The following is a 15,709-nucleotide window of genomic DNA, read 5'->3' on the forward strand; positions in this document are numbered from 1 at the left end:
CACGGATCAGGATACCGCCTAGATGCAAGGTGCCCCCAAAGGCATCTGTGGCTGGTTTGACAGTGCCAAGTGCCTCCTGCAAACTGACATCAGCAACCTGGCCGGCTGAGTTTTGTTTCTCAGGGGAAAGGCCATTGTTCCTATCCAGGGCCCGGTGGCCCGGAGTGGCCGGATGCCTGCTGAAATTCCGCACGTATCAGTATACCGCCTAGATGCAAGGTGCCCCCACAGGCAACTGTGGCTGGTTTGACAGTGCCAAGTGCCTCCTGTAAACTGACGTCAGGAACCTGGCCTGGTAACTTTTGTTTCTCTGGGGAAAGGCCATCGTTCGTGTCCAGGGCCTGGTGGCCTGGAGTGGCCGTCCGCCTGCTGAAATTCCGCACGCACCAGGATGCCTCCTGACCGAAAGTACCACTATATGCACCTGTGGCTGGTTTGACAGTGCCAAGTGCCTCCTGCAAACTGACATCAGGAACCTGGCCTGGTGACATTTGTTTCTCCGGGGACAGGCCATGATTCATGTCCAGTGCCCGGTGGCATGGAGTGGGCGCCTGCCTGCTGAAATTCCGAACGGATCAGGATGCCTCCCAGATGTAATGGGCCCCCACAGGCAACTGTGGTGCGTTTGACAGTGCCAAGCGCCTCCTGCAAACTGACATCAGGAACCTGGCCTGGTGACTTTTGTTTCTCTGGGGAAAGGCTATGCCTCGTGTCCTGGGCCCGGTGGCCCGGAGTGGCTGGCTGCCTGCTGAAATTCCGAACGGATCAGGATGACGCCCAGATGCAAGGGGCCCCTACAGGCACCTGTGGCTGGTTTGACAGAGCCAAGTGCCTCCAGCGAACTGACATCAGGAACCTGGCCTGGTGACTTTTGTTTCTCTGGGGAAAGGCCATGATTCGTGTCAAGTGCCCCGTGGCCCAGACTGGCCGGCTGCCTGCTGAAATTCTGCACGGATCAGGATACCTCCCAGATGTACAGTGCCCCCACAGGGGACTGTGGCTGGTTTGACAGTGCCACGTGCCTCCTGCAAACTGACATCAGGAACCTGGCCTGGTGACTTTTGTTTCTCAGGGGAAAGGCTATGGCTCGTGTCCTGGGCCCGGTGGCCCGGAGTGGCTGGCTGCCTGCTGAAATTCCGAACGGATCAGGATACCTCCCAGATGCAAGGGGCCCCTACAGGCACCTGTGGCTGGTTTGACAGTGCCAAGTGCCTCCAGCGAACTGACATCAGGAACCTGGCCTGGTGACTTTTGTTTCTCTGGGGAAAGGCCATGATTCGTGTCAAGTGCCCCGTGGCCCAGAGTGGCCGGCTGCCTGCTGAAATTCTGCACGGCTGAGGATACCTCCCAGATGGACATTGCCCCCACAGGGGACTGTGGCTGGTTTGACAGTGCCACGTGCCTCCTGCAAACTGACATCAGGAACCTGGCATGGTGACTTTTGTTTCTCTGGGGAAAGGCCATCGTTGTTATCCAGGGCACGGTGGACCGGAGTGGCCGGCTGCCTGCTGAAATTCCGCATGGATGAGGACGCCACCAGGATGCAAGATGCCTCCACAGGCACCTGTGGCTGGTTTGACAGTGCCAAGTGCCTCCTGCAAACTGACATCAGGAACCTGGCCTGGTAACTTTTGTTTCTCTGGGGACAGGCCATCGTTCGTGTCCAGGGCCTGGTGGCCCAGAGTGGCCGTCCGCCTGCTGAAATTCCGCACGCACCAGGATGCCTCCTTACCGAAAGTACCACTATATGCACCTGGGTCTGGTTTGACAGTGCCAAGTGCCTCCTGCAAACTGACATCAGGAACCTGGCCTGGTGACTTTTGTTTCTCTGGGGAAAGGCCATCGTTCGTGTCCAGGGCCTGGTGGCCTGGAGTGGCCGTCCGCCTGCTGAAATTCCGCACGCACCAGGATGCTTCCTGACCGAAAGTACCACTATATGCACCTGTGGCTGGTTTGACAGTGCCAAGTGCCTCCTGCAAACTGACATCAGGAACCTGGCCTGGTGACATTTGTTTCTCTGGGGAAACGCCATGATTCATGTCCAGTGCCCGGTGGCATGGAGTGGCCGGCTGCCTGCTGAAATTCCGAACGGATCAGGATGCCTCCCAGATGGAATGTGCCCCCACAGGCAACAGTGGCTGGTTTGACAGTGCCAAGTGCCTCCTGCAAACTGACATCAGGAACCTGGCCGGCTGAGTTTTGTTTCTCTGGGGAAAGGCCATCGTTCCGGTCCTGGGCCCTGTAGCCCTGAGTGGCCGGATGCCACTCAGGGATCAGTATACCGCCTAGATGCAAGGTGCCCCCACAGGCAACAGTGGCTGGTTTGACAGTGCCAAGTGCCTCCGGCAAACTGACATCAGCAACCTGGCCGGCTGAGTTTTGTTTCTCAGGGGAAAGGCCATCGTTCCTATCCAGGGCCCGGTGGCCCAGAGTGGCCGTCCGCCTGCTGAAATTCCGCACGCACCAGGATGCCTCCTTACCGAAAGTACCACTATATGCACCTGGGTCTCGTTTGACAGTGCCAAGTGCCTCCTGAAAACTGACATCAGGAACCTGGCATGTTGACTTTTGTTTCTCTGGGGACAGGCCATTGTACACGTCCAGGGCCCGGTGGCCCGGAGTGGCCAGCTGCCTGCTGAAATTCCAAACGGATCAGGATACCTCTCAGACCGAAGGTACCTCCACAGGCAACAGTGGCTGGTTTGACAGTGCCAAGTGCCTCCTGCAAACTGACATCAGGAACCTGGCCTGGTGACTTTTGTTTCTCTGGGGAAAGGCCATCGTTCGTGTCCAGTGCCCGGTGGCCAGGAGTGGCCGGCTGCCTGTTGAAATTCCTCACGGATGAGGATACCTCAAGGATGCAAGATGCCCAAGATGCCCCCACAGGCACCTGTGGCTGGTTTGACAGTGCCAAGTGCCTCCTGCAAACTGACATCAGGAACCTGGCCTGGTGACTTTTGTTTCTCTGGGGAATGGCCATGGTTCCTGTACAGGGCCTGGTGGCGAGTAGTGGCCGACCGCCTGCTGAAATTCCTCACGGTTGAGGATACCTCCCAGATGAAAGGAGCCCGCACAGGCACCTGTGGCTGGTTTGAGAGTGCCAAGTGCCTCCTGCAAACTGACATCAGGAACCTGGCCTGGTGAGTTTTGTTTCTCTGAGGAAAGGCCATGGTTCATATCCTGGACCCGTAGGCCCGGAGTGGCCGGCTGCCTGCTGAAATTCTGCACGGCTGAGGATACCTCCCAGATGGACAGTGCCCCCACAGGGGACTGTGGCTGGTTTGACAGTGCCACGTGCCTCCTGCAAACTGACATCAGGAACCTGGCATGGTGACTTTTGTTTCTCTGGGGAAAGGCCATCGTTGTTATCCAGGGCACGGTGGACCGGAGTGGCCGGCTGCCTGCTGAAATTCCGCATGGATGAGGACGCCACCAGGATGCAAGATGCCTCCACAGGCACCTGTGGCTGGTTTGACAGTGCCAAGTGCCTCCTGCAAACTGACATCAGGAACCTGGCCTGGTAACTTTTGTTTCTCTGGGGACAGGCCATCGTTCGTGTCCAGGGCCTGGTGGCCCAGAGTGGCCGTCCGCCTGCTGAAATTCCGCACGCACCAGGATGCCTCCTTACCGAAAGTACCACTAGATGCACCTGGGTCTGGTTTGACAGTGCCAAGTGCCTCCTGCAAACTGACATCAGGAACCTGGCCTGGTGACTTTTGTTTCTCTGGGGAAAGGCCATTGTACACGTCCAGGGCCCGGTGGCCCGGAGTGGCCAGCTGCCTGCTGAAATTCCAAACGGATCAGGATACCTCTCAGACCGAAGGTACCTCCACAGGCAACAGTGGCTGGTTTGACAGTGCCAAGTGCCTCCTGCAAACTGACATCAGGAACCTGGCCTGGTGACTTTTGTTTCTCTGGGGAAAGGCCATCGTTCGTGTCCAGTGCCCGGTGGCCAGGAGTGGCCGGCTGCCTGTTGAAATTCCTCACGGATGAGGACACCTCAAGGATGCAAGATGCCCAAGATGCCCCCACAGGCACCTGTGGCTGGTTTGACAGTGCCAAGTGCCTCCTGAAAACTGACATCAGAAACCTGGCCTGGTGACTTTTGTTTCTCTGGGGAATGGCCATGGTTCCTGTACAGGGCCTGGTGGCGAGAAGTGGCCGGCCGCCTGCTGAAATTCCTCACGGTTGAGAATACCTCCCAGATGCAAGGTGCCCCCACAGGCACCTGTGGCTGGTTTGACAGTGCCAAGTGCCTCCTGCAAACTGACATCAGGAACCTGGCCTGGTGACTTTTGTTTCTCTGGGGAAAGGCCATCGTTCGTGTCCAGGGCCTGGTGGCCTGGAGTGGCCGTCCGCCTGCTGAAATTCCACACGCACCAGGATGCTTCCTGACCGAAAGTACCACTATATGCACCTGTGGCTGGTTTGACAGTGCCAAGTGCCTCCTGCAAACTGACATCAGGAACCTGGCCTGGTGACTTTTGTTTCTCTGGGGAAAGGCCATCGTTCGTGTCCAGGGCCTGGTGGCCTGGAGTGGCCGTCCGCCTGCTGAAATTCCACACGCACCAGGATGCTTCCTGACCGAAAGTACCACTATATGCACCTGTGGCTGGTTTGACAGTGCCAAGTGCCTCCTGCAAACTGACATCAGGAACCTGGCCTGGTGACATTTGTTTCTCTGGGGAAACGCCATGATTCATGTCCAGTGCCCGGTGGCATGGAGTGGCCGGCTGCCTGCTGAAATTCCGAACGGATCAGGATGCCTCCCAGATGGAATGTGCCCCCACAGGCAACAGTGGCTGGTTTGACAGTGCCAAGTGCCTCCTGCAAACTGACATCAGGAACCTGGCCGGCTGAGTTTTGTTTCTCTGGGGAAAGGCCATCGTTCCGGTCCTGGGCCCTGTAGCCCTGAGTGGCCGGATGCCACTCAGGGATCAGTATACCGCCTAGATGCAAGGTGCCCCCACAGGCAACAGTGGCTGGTTTGACAGTGCCAAGTGCCTCCGGCAAACTGACATCAGCAACCTGGCCGGCTGAGTTTTGTTTCTCAGGGGAAAGGCCATCGTTCCTATCCAGGGCCCGGTGGCCCAGAGTGGCCGTCCGCCTGCTGAAATTCCGCACGCACCAGGATGCCTCCTTACCGAAAGTACCACTATATGCACCTGGGTCTGGTTTGACAGTGCCAAGTGCCTCCTGAAAACTGACATCAGGAACCTGGCATGTTGACTTTTGTTTCTCTGGGGACAGGCCATTGTACACGTCCAGGGCCCGGTGGCCCGGAGTGGCCAGCTGCCTGCTGAAATTCCAAACGGATCAGGATACCTCTCAGACCGAAGGTACCTCCACAGGCAACAGTGGCTGGTTTGACAGTGCCAAGTGCCTCCTGCAAACTGACATCAGGAACCTGGCCTGGTGACTTTTGTTTCTCTGGGGAAAGGCCATCGTTCGTGTCCAGTGCCCGGTGGCCAGGAGTGGCCGGCTGCCTGTTGAAATTCCTCACGGATGAGGATACCTCAAGGATGCAAGATGCCCAAGATGCCCCCACAGGCACCTGTGGCTGGTTTGACAGTGCCAAGTGCCTCCTGAAAACTGACATCAGAAACCTGGCCTGGTGACTTTTGTTTCTCTGGGGAATGGCCATGGTTCCTGTACAGGGCCTGGTGGCGAGAAGTGGCCGGCCGCCTGCTGAAATTCCTCACGGTTGAGAATACCTCCCAGATGCAAGGTGCCCCCACAGGCACCTGTGGCTGGTTTGACAGTGCCAAGTGCCTCCTGCAAACTGACATCAGGAACCTGGCCTGGTGACTTTTGTTTCTCTGGGGAAAGGCCATCGTTCGTGTCCAGGGCCTGGTGGCCTGGAGTGGCCGTCCGCCTGCTGAAATTCCACACGCACCAGGATGCTTCCTGACCGAAAGTACCACTATATGCACCTGTGGCTGGTTTGACAGTGCCAAGTGCCTCCTGCAAACTGACATCAGGAACCTGGCCTGGTGACTTTTGTTTCTCTGGGGAAAGGCCATCGTTCGTGTCCAGGGCCTGGTGGCCTGGAGTGGCCGTCCGCCTGCTGAAATTCCACACGCACCAGGATGCTTCCTGACCGAAAGTACCACTATATGCACCTGTGGCTGGTTTGACAGTGCCAAGTGCCTCCTGCAAACTGACATCAGGAACCTGGCCTGGTGACATTTGTTTCTCTGGGGAAACGCCATGATTCATGTCCAGTGCCCGGTGGCATGGAGTGGCCGGCTGCCTGCTGAAATTCCGAACGGATCAGGATGCCTCCCAGATGTAAGGGGCCCCCACAGGCAACTGTGGTGGGTTTGACAGTGCCAAGTGCCTCCTGCAAACTGACATCAACAACCTGGCATGGTGACTTTTGTTTCTCAGGGGAAAGGCTATGGCTCGTGTCCTGGGCCCGGTGGCCCGGAGTGGCTGGCTGCCTGCTGAAATTCCGAACGGATCAGGACACCTCCCAGATGCAAGGGGCCCCCACAGGCACCTGTGGCTGGATTGACAGTGCCAAGTGCCTCCTGCAAACTGACATCAGCAACCTGGCCTGGTGACTTTTGTTTCTCTGGGGAAAGGCCATGTTTCGTGTCCAGTGCCCGGTGGCCTGGAGTGGCCGGCTGCCTGCTGAAATTCCGCACGGATCAGGATACCGCCTAGATGCAAGGTGCCCCCAAAGGCATCTGTGGCTGGTTTGACAGTGCCAAGTGCCTCCTGCAAACTGACATCAGGAACCTGGCCTGGTGACTTTTGTTTCTCTGGGAAAGGCCATTGTTCCTATCCAGGGCCCGGTGGCCCGGAGTGCCCGGCTGCCTGCTGAAATTCCCCATGGATGAGGATACCACAAGGATGCAAGATGCCCCCACAGGCACCAGTGGCTGGTTTGACAGTGCCAAGTGCCTCCTGCAAACTGACATCAGGAACCTGGCCTGGTGACTTTTGTTTCTCTGGGGAAAGGCCATGGTTCCTGTGGAGGGCCTGGTGGCGTGTAGTGCCCGGCCGCCAGCTGAAATTCCTCACGGTTGAGGATACCTCCCAGATTAAAGGAGTCCGCACAGTCACCTGTGGCTGGTTTGACAGTGCCAAGTGCCTCCTGCAAACTGACATCAGCAACCTGGCCTGGTGACTTTTGTTTCTCTGGGGAAAGGCCATCGTTCGTGTCCAGTGCCCGGTGGCCTGGAGTGGCCGGCTGCCTGCTGAAATTCCGCACGGATCAGGATACCGCCTAGATGCAAGGTGCCCCCAAAGGCATCTGTGGCTGGTTTGACAGTGCCAAGTGCCTCCTGCAAACTGACATCAGCAACCTGGCCGGCTGAGTTTTGTTTCTCAGGGGAAAGGCCATTGTTCCTATCCAGGGCCCGGTGGCCCGGAGTGGCCGGATGCCTGCTGAAATTCCGCACGTATCAGTATACCGCCTAGATGCAAGGTGCCCCCACAGGCAACTGTGGCTGGTTTGACAGTGCCAAGTGCCTCCTGTAAACTGACGTCAGGAACCTGGCCTGGTAACTTTTGTTTCTCTGGGGAAAGGCCATCGTTCGTGTCCAGGGCCTGGTGGCCTGGAGTGGCCGTCCGCCTGCTGAAATTCCGCACGCACCAGGATGCCTCCTGACCGAAAGTACCACTATATGCACCTGTGGCTGGTTTGACAGTGCCAAGTGCCTCCTGCAAACTGACATCAGGAACCTGGCCTGGTGACATTTGTTTCTCCGGGGACAGGCCATGATTCATGTCCAGTGCCCGGTGGCATGGAGTGGGCGCCTGCCTGCTGAAATTCCGAACGGATCAGGATGCCTCCCAGATGTAATGGGCCCCCACAGGCAACTGTGGTGCGTTTGACAGTGCCAAGCGCCTCCTGCAAACTGACATCAGGAACCTGGCCTGCTGACTTTTGTTTCTCTGGGGAAAGGCTATGCCTCGTGTCCTGGGCCCGGTGGCCCGGAGTGGCTGGCTGCCTGCTGAAATTCCGAACGGATCAGGATACCTCCCAGATGCAAGGGGCCCCTACAGGCACCTGTGGCTGGTTTGACAGAGCCAAGTGCCTCCAGCGAACTGACATCAGGAACCTGGCCTGGTGACTTTTGTTTCTCTGGGGAAAGGCCATGATTCGTGTCAAGTGCCCCGTGGCCCAGAGTGGCCGGCTGCCTGCTGAAATTCTGCACGGCTGAGGATACCTCCCAGATGGACAGTGCCCCCACAGGGGACTGTGGCTGGTTTGACAGTGCCACGTGCCTCCTGCAAACTGACATCAGGAACCTGGCCTGGTGACTTTTGTTTCTCTGGGGAAAGGCCATCGTTGTTATCCAGGGCACGGTGGACCGGAGTGGCCGGCTGCCTGCTGAAATTCCGCATGGATGAGGACGCCACCAGGATGCAAGATGCCTCCACAGGCACCTGTGGCTGGTTTGACAGTGCCAAGTGCCTCCTGCAAACTGACATCAGCAACCTGGCCTGGTAACTTTTGTTTCTCTGGGGAAAGGCCATCGTTCGTGTCCAGGGCCTGGTGGCCCAGAGTGGCCGTCCGCCTGCTGAAATTCCGCACGCACCAGGATGCCTCCTTACCGCAAGTACCACTATATGCACCTGGGTCTGGTTTGACAGTGCCAAGTGCCTCCTGAAAACTGACATCAGGAACCTGGCATGTTGACTTTTGTTTCTCTGGGGAAAGGCCATTGTACACGTCCAGGGCCCGGTGGCCCGGAGTGGCCAGCTGCCTGCTGAAATTCCGCACGGATCAGTATACCTCTCAGACCGAAGGTACCTCCACAGGCAACAGTGGCTGGTTTGACAGTGCCAAGTGCCTCCTGCAAACTGACATCAGGAACCTGGCCTGGTGACTTTTGTTTCTCTGGGGAAAGGCCATCGTTCGTGTCCAGTGCCCGGTGGCCAGGAGTGGCCGGCTGCCTGTTGAAATTCCTCACGGATGAGGATACCTCAAGGATGCAAGATGCCCAAGATGCCCCCACAGGCACCTGTGGCTGGTTTGACAGTGCCATGTGCCTCCTGCAAACTGACATCAGGAACCTGGCCTGGTGACTTTTGTTTCTCTGGGGAATGGCCATGGTTCCTGCACAGGGCCTGGTGGCGAGAAGTGGCCGACCGCCTGCTGAAATTCCTCACGGTTGAGGATGCCTCCCAGATGGAATGTGCCCCCACAGGCAACTGTGGCTGGTTTGACAGTGCCAAGTGCCTCCTGCAAACTGACATCAGGAACCTGGCCTGATGACTTTTGTTTTTCTGGGGAAAGGCCATGATTCATGTCCAGTGTCCGGTGGCATGGAGTGCCCGGCTGCCTGCTGAAATTCCGCACGGGTGAGGACGCCACCTGGATGCAAGATGCCCCCACAGGCTCCTGTGGCAGGTTTGAGAGCGCCAAGTGCCTCCTGCAAACTGACATCAGGAACCTGGCCTGGGGAGTTTTGTTTCTTTGGGGAAAGGCCATCGTTCCGGTCCTGGACCCTTAGGCCCGGAGTGGGCAGCTGACTGCTGAAATTCCTAACGGATCAGGATGACGCCCAGATGCAAGGTACCCCTACAGGCAACTGTGGCTGGTTTGACAGTGCCAAGTGCCTCCTGCAAACTGATATCAGGAACCTGGCCTCGTGAGTTTTGTTTCTCTGGGGAAAGGCCATGGTTCATGTCCAGGGCCCAGTGGCCCGGAGTGGCCGCCAGCGGGGTTAAATTCCGCAGGAATCAGGATAGCCCCCAGATGAAAGGAGACCCCACAGGCAACTGTGGCTGGTTTGACAGTGCCAAGTGCCTCCTGCAAACTGACATCAGGAACCTGGCCTGCTGACTTTTGTTTCTCAGGGGAAAGGCCATGGTTCGGGTCCAGGTCCCTGTGGCCCGGAGTGGCCCGCTGCCTGCTGAAGTTCCAAACGGATCAGGATACCTCTCAGACCGAAGGTACCACCAAAGGCAACTGTGGCTGGTTTGACAGTGCCAAGTGCCTCCTGCAAACTGACATCAGGAACCTGGCCTGCTGACTTTTGTTTCTCAGGGGAAAGGCCATCGTTCGTGCCCAGGGCCTAGCAGCCCGGCGTGCCTGGCTGCCTGCTGAAATTCCGCACGGATCAGGATGCCTCTCAGACCGAAGGTACCTCCACAGGCACCTGTGGCTGGTTTGACAGTGCCAAGTGCCTCCTGCAAACTGACATCAGGAACCTGGCCTGCTGACTTTTGTTTCTCTGGGGAAAGGTCATAGATCGTCTCCAGAGCCTAGCGGCCCTGTGTGCCCTTCTGCCTGCTGAAATACTGTACGGATCAGGATGCCGCCCAGATGCAAGGTGCCCCTACAGGCAACTGTGGCTGGTTTGAGAGTGCCAAGTGCCTCCTGCAAACTGACATCAGGAACCTGGCCTGGTGACTTTTGTTTCTCTGGGGAAAGGCCATTGTATATGTCCAGGGCCTGGAGGCCCTGAGTGGCCCTCCGCCTGCTGAAATTCCGCATGGCTGAGGATATCTCCCAGATGCAAGGTGCCCCCACAGGGAATTGTGGCTGGTTTGACAGTGCCAAATGGCTCCTGCAAACTGACATCAGGAACCTGGCCTGGTGACTTTTGTTTCTCTGTGGAGAGGCCATAGTTCGTGCCCAGCGCCGGTCGCCCGTAGTGGACGGTTCCCTCCTGAAATTCCAAACGGTTGAGGATACATCCGAGATGAAATGTGCTCCCACAGGCAACAGTGGCTGGTTTGACAGTGCCTAGTGCCTCCTGCAAACTGACATCAGCAACCTGGCCTGGTGACTTTTGTTTCTCTGGGGAAAGGCCATGGTTCACATCCTGGACCCGAAGGCCCGAGTGGCCGGCTGCCTGCTGAAATTCCGCACGGATCAGGATACTTCCCAGATGCAAGGTGCCCCCAAAGGCATCTGTGGCTGGTTTGACAGTGCCAAGTGCCTCCTGCAAACTGACATCAGGAACCTGGCCGGCTGAGTTTTGTTTCTCTGGGGAAAGGCCATCGTTCCGGTCCTGGTCCCTGTAGCCCTGAGTGGCCGGATGCCACTCAGGGATCAGTATACCGCCTAGATGCAAGGTGCCCCCACAGGCAACAATGGCTGGTTTGACAGTGCCAAGTGCCTCCTGCAAACTGACATCAGGAACCTGGCCTGCTGACTTTTGTTTCTCTGGGGAAAGGCCATGGTTCATGTCCAGTGCCCGGTGGCATGGAGTGGCCGGCTGCCTGCTGAAATTCCGCATGGATGAGGACGCCACCAGGATGCAAGATGCCTCCACAGGCACCTGTGGCTGGTTTGACAGTGCCAAGTGCCTCCTGCAAACTGACATCAGCAACCTGGCCTGCTGACTTTTGTTTCTCTGGGGAAAGGCCATGGTTCACATCCTGGACCCGAAGGCCTGGAGTGGCCGGCTGCCTGCTGAAATTCCGCACGGATCAGGATACCGCCTAGATGCAAGGTGCCCCCAAAGGCATCTGTGGCTGGTTTGACAGTGCCAAGTGCCTCCTGCAAACTGACATCAGGAACCTGGCCGGCTGAGTTTTGTTTCTCAGGGGAAAGGCCATCGTTCCTATCCAGGGCCCGGTGGCCCGGAGTGGCCGGATGCCTGCTGAAATTCCGAACGGATCAGTATACCGCCTAGATGCAAGGTGCCCCCACAGGCAACTGTGGCTGGTTTGACAGTGCCAAGTGCCTCCTGTAAACTGACGTCAGGAACCTGGCCTGGTAACTTTTGTTTCTCTGGGGAAAGGCCATCGTTCGTGTCCAGGGCCTGGTGGCCTGGAGTGGCCGTCCGCCTGCTGAAATTCCGCACGCACCAGGATGCCTCCTGACCGAAAGTACCACTAGATGCACCTGTGGCTGGTTTGACAGTGCCAAGTGCCTCCTGCAAACTGACATCAGGAACCTGGCCTGGTGACATTTGTTTCTCCGGGGACAGGCCATGATTCATGTCCAGTGCCCGGTGGCATGGAGTGGGCGCCTGCCTGCTGAAATTCCGAACGGATCAGGATGCCTCCCAGATGTAATGGGCCCCCACAGGTAACTGTGGTGCGTTTGACAGTGCCAAGCGCCTCCTGCAAACTGACATCAGGAACCTGGCCTGGTGACTTTTGTTTCTCAGGGGAAAGGCTATGGCTCGTGTCCTGGGCCCGGTGGCCCGGAGTGGCTGGCTGCCTGCTGAAATTCCGAACGGATCAGGATACCTCCCAGATGCAAGGGGCCCCTACAGGCACCTGTGGCTGGTTTGACAGTGCCAAGTGCCTCCAGCGAACTGACATCAGGAACCTGGCCTGGTGACTTTTGTTTCTCTGGGGAAAGGCCATGATTCGTGTCAAGTGCCCCGTGGCCCAGAGTGGCCGGCTGCCTGCTGAAATTCTGCACGGCTGAGGATACCTCCCAGATGGACATTGCCCCCACAGGGGACTGTGGCTGGTTTGACAGTGCCACGTGCCTCCTGCAAACTGACATCAGGAACCTGGCATGGTGACTTTTGTTTCTCTGGGGAAAGGCCATCGTTGTTGTCCAGGGCACGGTGGACCGGAGTGGCCGGCTGCCTGCTGAAATTCCGCATGGATGAGGACGCCACCAGGATGCAAGATGCCTCCACAGGCACCTGTGGCTGGTTTGACAGTGCCAAGTGCCTCCTGCAAACTGACATCAGGAACCTGGCCTGGTAACTTTTGTTTCTCTGGGGACAGGCCATCGTTCGTGTCCAGGGCCTGGTGGCCCAGAGTGGCCGTCCGCCTGCTGAAATTCCGCACGCACCAGGATGCCTCCTTACCGAAAGTACCACTAGATGCACCTGGGTCTGGTTTGACAGTGCCAAGTGCCTCCTGCAAACTGACATCAGGAACCTGGCCTGGTGACTTTTGTTTCTCTGGGGAAAGGCCATTGTACACGTCCAGGGCCCGGTGGCCCGGAGTGGCCAGCTGCCTGCTGAAATTCCAAACGGATCAGGATACCTCTCAGACCGAAGGTACCTCCACAGGCAACAGTGGCTGGTTTGACAGTGCCAAGTGCCTCCTGCAAACTGACATCAGGAACCTGGCCTGGTGACTTTTGTTTCTCTGGGGAAAGGCCATCGTTCGTGTCCAGTGCCCGGTGGCCAGGAGTGGCCGGCTGCCTGTTGAAATTCCTCACGGATGAGGATACCTCAAGGATGCAAGATGCCCAAGATGCCCCCACAGGCACCTGTGGCTGGTTTGACAGTGCCAAGTGCCTCCTGAAAACTGACATCAGAAACCTGGCCTGGTGACTTTTGTTTCTCTGGGGAATGGCCATGGTTCCTGTACAGGGCCTGGTGGCGAGAAGTGGCCGGCCGCCTGCTGAAATTCCTCACGGTTGAGAATACCTCCCAGATGCAAGGTGCCCCCACAGGCACCTGTGGCTGGTTTGACAGTGCCAAGTGCCTCCTGCAAACTGACATCAGGAACCTGGCCTGGTGACTTTTGTTTCTCTGGTTAAAGGCCATCGTTCGTGTCCAGGGCCTGGTGGCCTGGAGTGGCCGTCCGCCTGCTGAAATTCCACACGCACCAGGATGCTTCCTGACCGAAAGTACCACTATATGCACCTGTGGCTGGTTTGACAGTGCCAAGTGCCTCCTGCAAACTGACATCAGGAACCTGGCCTGGTGACTTTTGTTTCTCTGGGGAAAGGCCATCGTTCGTGTCCAGGGCCTGGTGGCCTGGAGTGGCCGTCCGCCTGCTGAAATTCCACACGCACCAGGATGCTTCCTGACCGAAAGTACCACTATATGCACCTGTGGCTGGTTTGACAGTGCCAAGTGCCTCCTGCAAACTGACATCAGGAACCTGGCCTGGTGACATTTGTTTCTCTGGGGAAACACCATGATTCATGTCCAGTGCCCGGTGGCATGGAGTGGCCGGCTGCCTGCTGAAATTCCGAACGGATCAGGATGCCTCCCAGATGTAAGGGGCCCCCACAGGCAACTGTGGTGGGTTTGACAGTGCCAAGTGCCTCCTGCAAACTGACATCAACAACCTGGCATGGTGACTTTTGTTTCTCAGGGGAAAGGCTATGCCTCGTGTCCTGGGCCCGGTGGCCCGGAGTGGCTGGCTGCCTGCTGAAATTCCGAACGGATCAGGATACCTCCCAGATGCAAGGGGCCCCCACAGGCACCTGTGGCTGGATTGACAGTGCCAAGTGCCTCCTGCAAACTGACATCAGCAACCTGGCCTGGTGACTTTTGTTTCTCTGGGGAAAGGCCATGTTTCGTGTCAAGTGCCCCTTGGCCTGGAGTGGCCGGCTGCCTGCTGAAATTCTGCACAGCTGAGGATACCTCTCAGATGCAAGGAGCCCCCACAGGCACCTGTGGCTGGTTTGACAGTGCCAACTGCCTCCTGCAAACTGACATCAGCAACCTGGCCTGGTGACTTTTGTTTCTCTGGGGAAAGGCCATCGTTGTTATCCAGGGCACGGTGGACCGGAGTGGACGGATGCCTGCGGAAATTCCGAATGGATCAGTATACCTTCTAGATGCAAGGTGCCCGCACAGGCAACTGTGGCTGGTTTGACAGTGCCAAGTGCCTCCTGCAAGCTGACATCAGGAACCTGGCCTGGTGACTTTTGTTTCTCTGGGGAAAGGCCATCGTTCTTGTCCAGGGCCTGGTGGCCCATAGCGTCCGGCCGCCTGCAAAAATTCTTCACAGTTGAGGATAACACCTAGATGCAAATGCCCCCACAGGCAACTGTGGCTGGTTTGACAGTGCCAAGTGCCTCATGCAAACTGACATCATGAACCTGGCCGGGTGACTTTTGTTTCTCTGGGGAAAGGCCATCGTTCGTGTCCAGTGCCCTGTGGCCTGGAGTGCCCGGCTGCCTGCTGAAATTCCCCATGGATGAGGATACCACAAGGATGCAAGATGCCCCCACAGGCACCAGTGGCTGGTTTGACAGTGCCAAGTGCCTCCTGCAAACTGACATCAGGAACCTGGCCTGGTGACTTTTGTTTCTCTGGGGAAAGGCCATGGTTCCTGTGGAGGGCCTGGTGGCGTGTAGTGCCCGGCCGCCAGCTGAAATTCCTCACGGTTGAGGATACCTCCCAGATTAAAGGAGTCCGCACAGTCACCTGTGGCTGGTTTGACAGTGCCAAGTGCCTCCTGCAAACTGACATCAGCAACCTGGCCTGGTGACTTTTGTTTCTCTGGGGAAAGGCCATCGTTCGTGTCCAGTGCCCGGTGGCCTGGAGTGGCCGGCTGCCTGCTGAAATTCCGAACGGATCAGGATACCGCCTAGATGCAAGGTGCCCCCAAAGGCATCTGTGGCTGGTTTGACAGTGCCAAGTGCCTCCTGCAAACTGACATCAGCAACCTGGCCGGCTGAGTTTTGTTTCTCAGGGGAAAGGCCATTGTTCCTATCCAGGGCCCGGTGGCCCGGAGTGGCCGGATGCCTGCTGAAATTCCGCACGTATCAGTATACCGCCTAGATGCAAGGTGCCCCCACAGGCAACTGTGGCTGGTTTGACAGTGCCAAGTGCCTCCTGTAAACTGACGTCAGGAACCTGGCCTGGTAACTTTTGTTTCTCTGGGGAAAGGCCATCGTTCGTGTCCAGGGCCTGGTGGCCTGGAGTGGCCGTCCGCCTGCTGAAATTCCGCACGCACCAGGATGCCTCCTGACCGAAAGTACCACTATATGCACCTGTGGCTGGTTTGACAGTGCCAAGTGCCTCCTGCAAACTGACATCAGGAACCTGGCCTGGTGACATTTGTTTCTCCGGGGACAGGCCAT

This window comes from Passer domesticus, chromosome 6, assembly GCF_036417665.1.
Source record: "Passer domesticus isolate bPasDom1 chromosome 6, bPasDom1.hap1, whole genome shotgun sequence".
NCBI lineage: Eukaryota > Metazoa > Chordata > Aves > Passeriformes > Passeridae > Passer > Passer domesticus.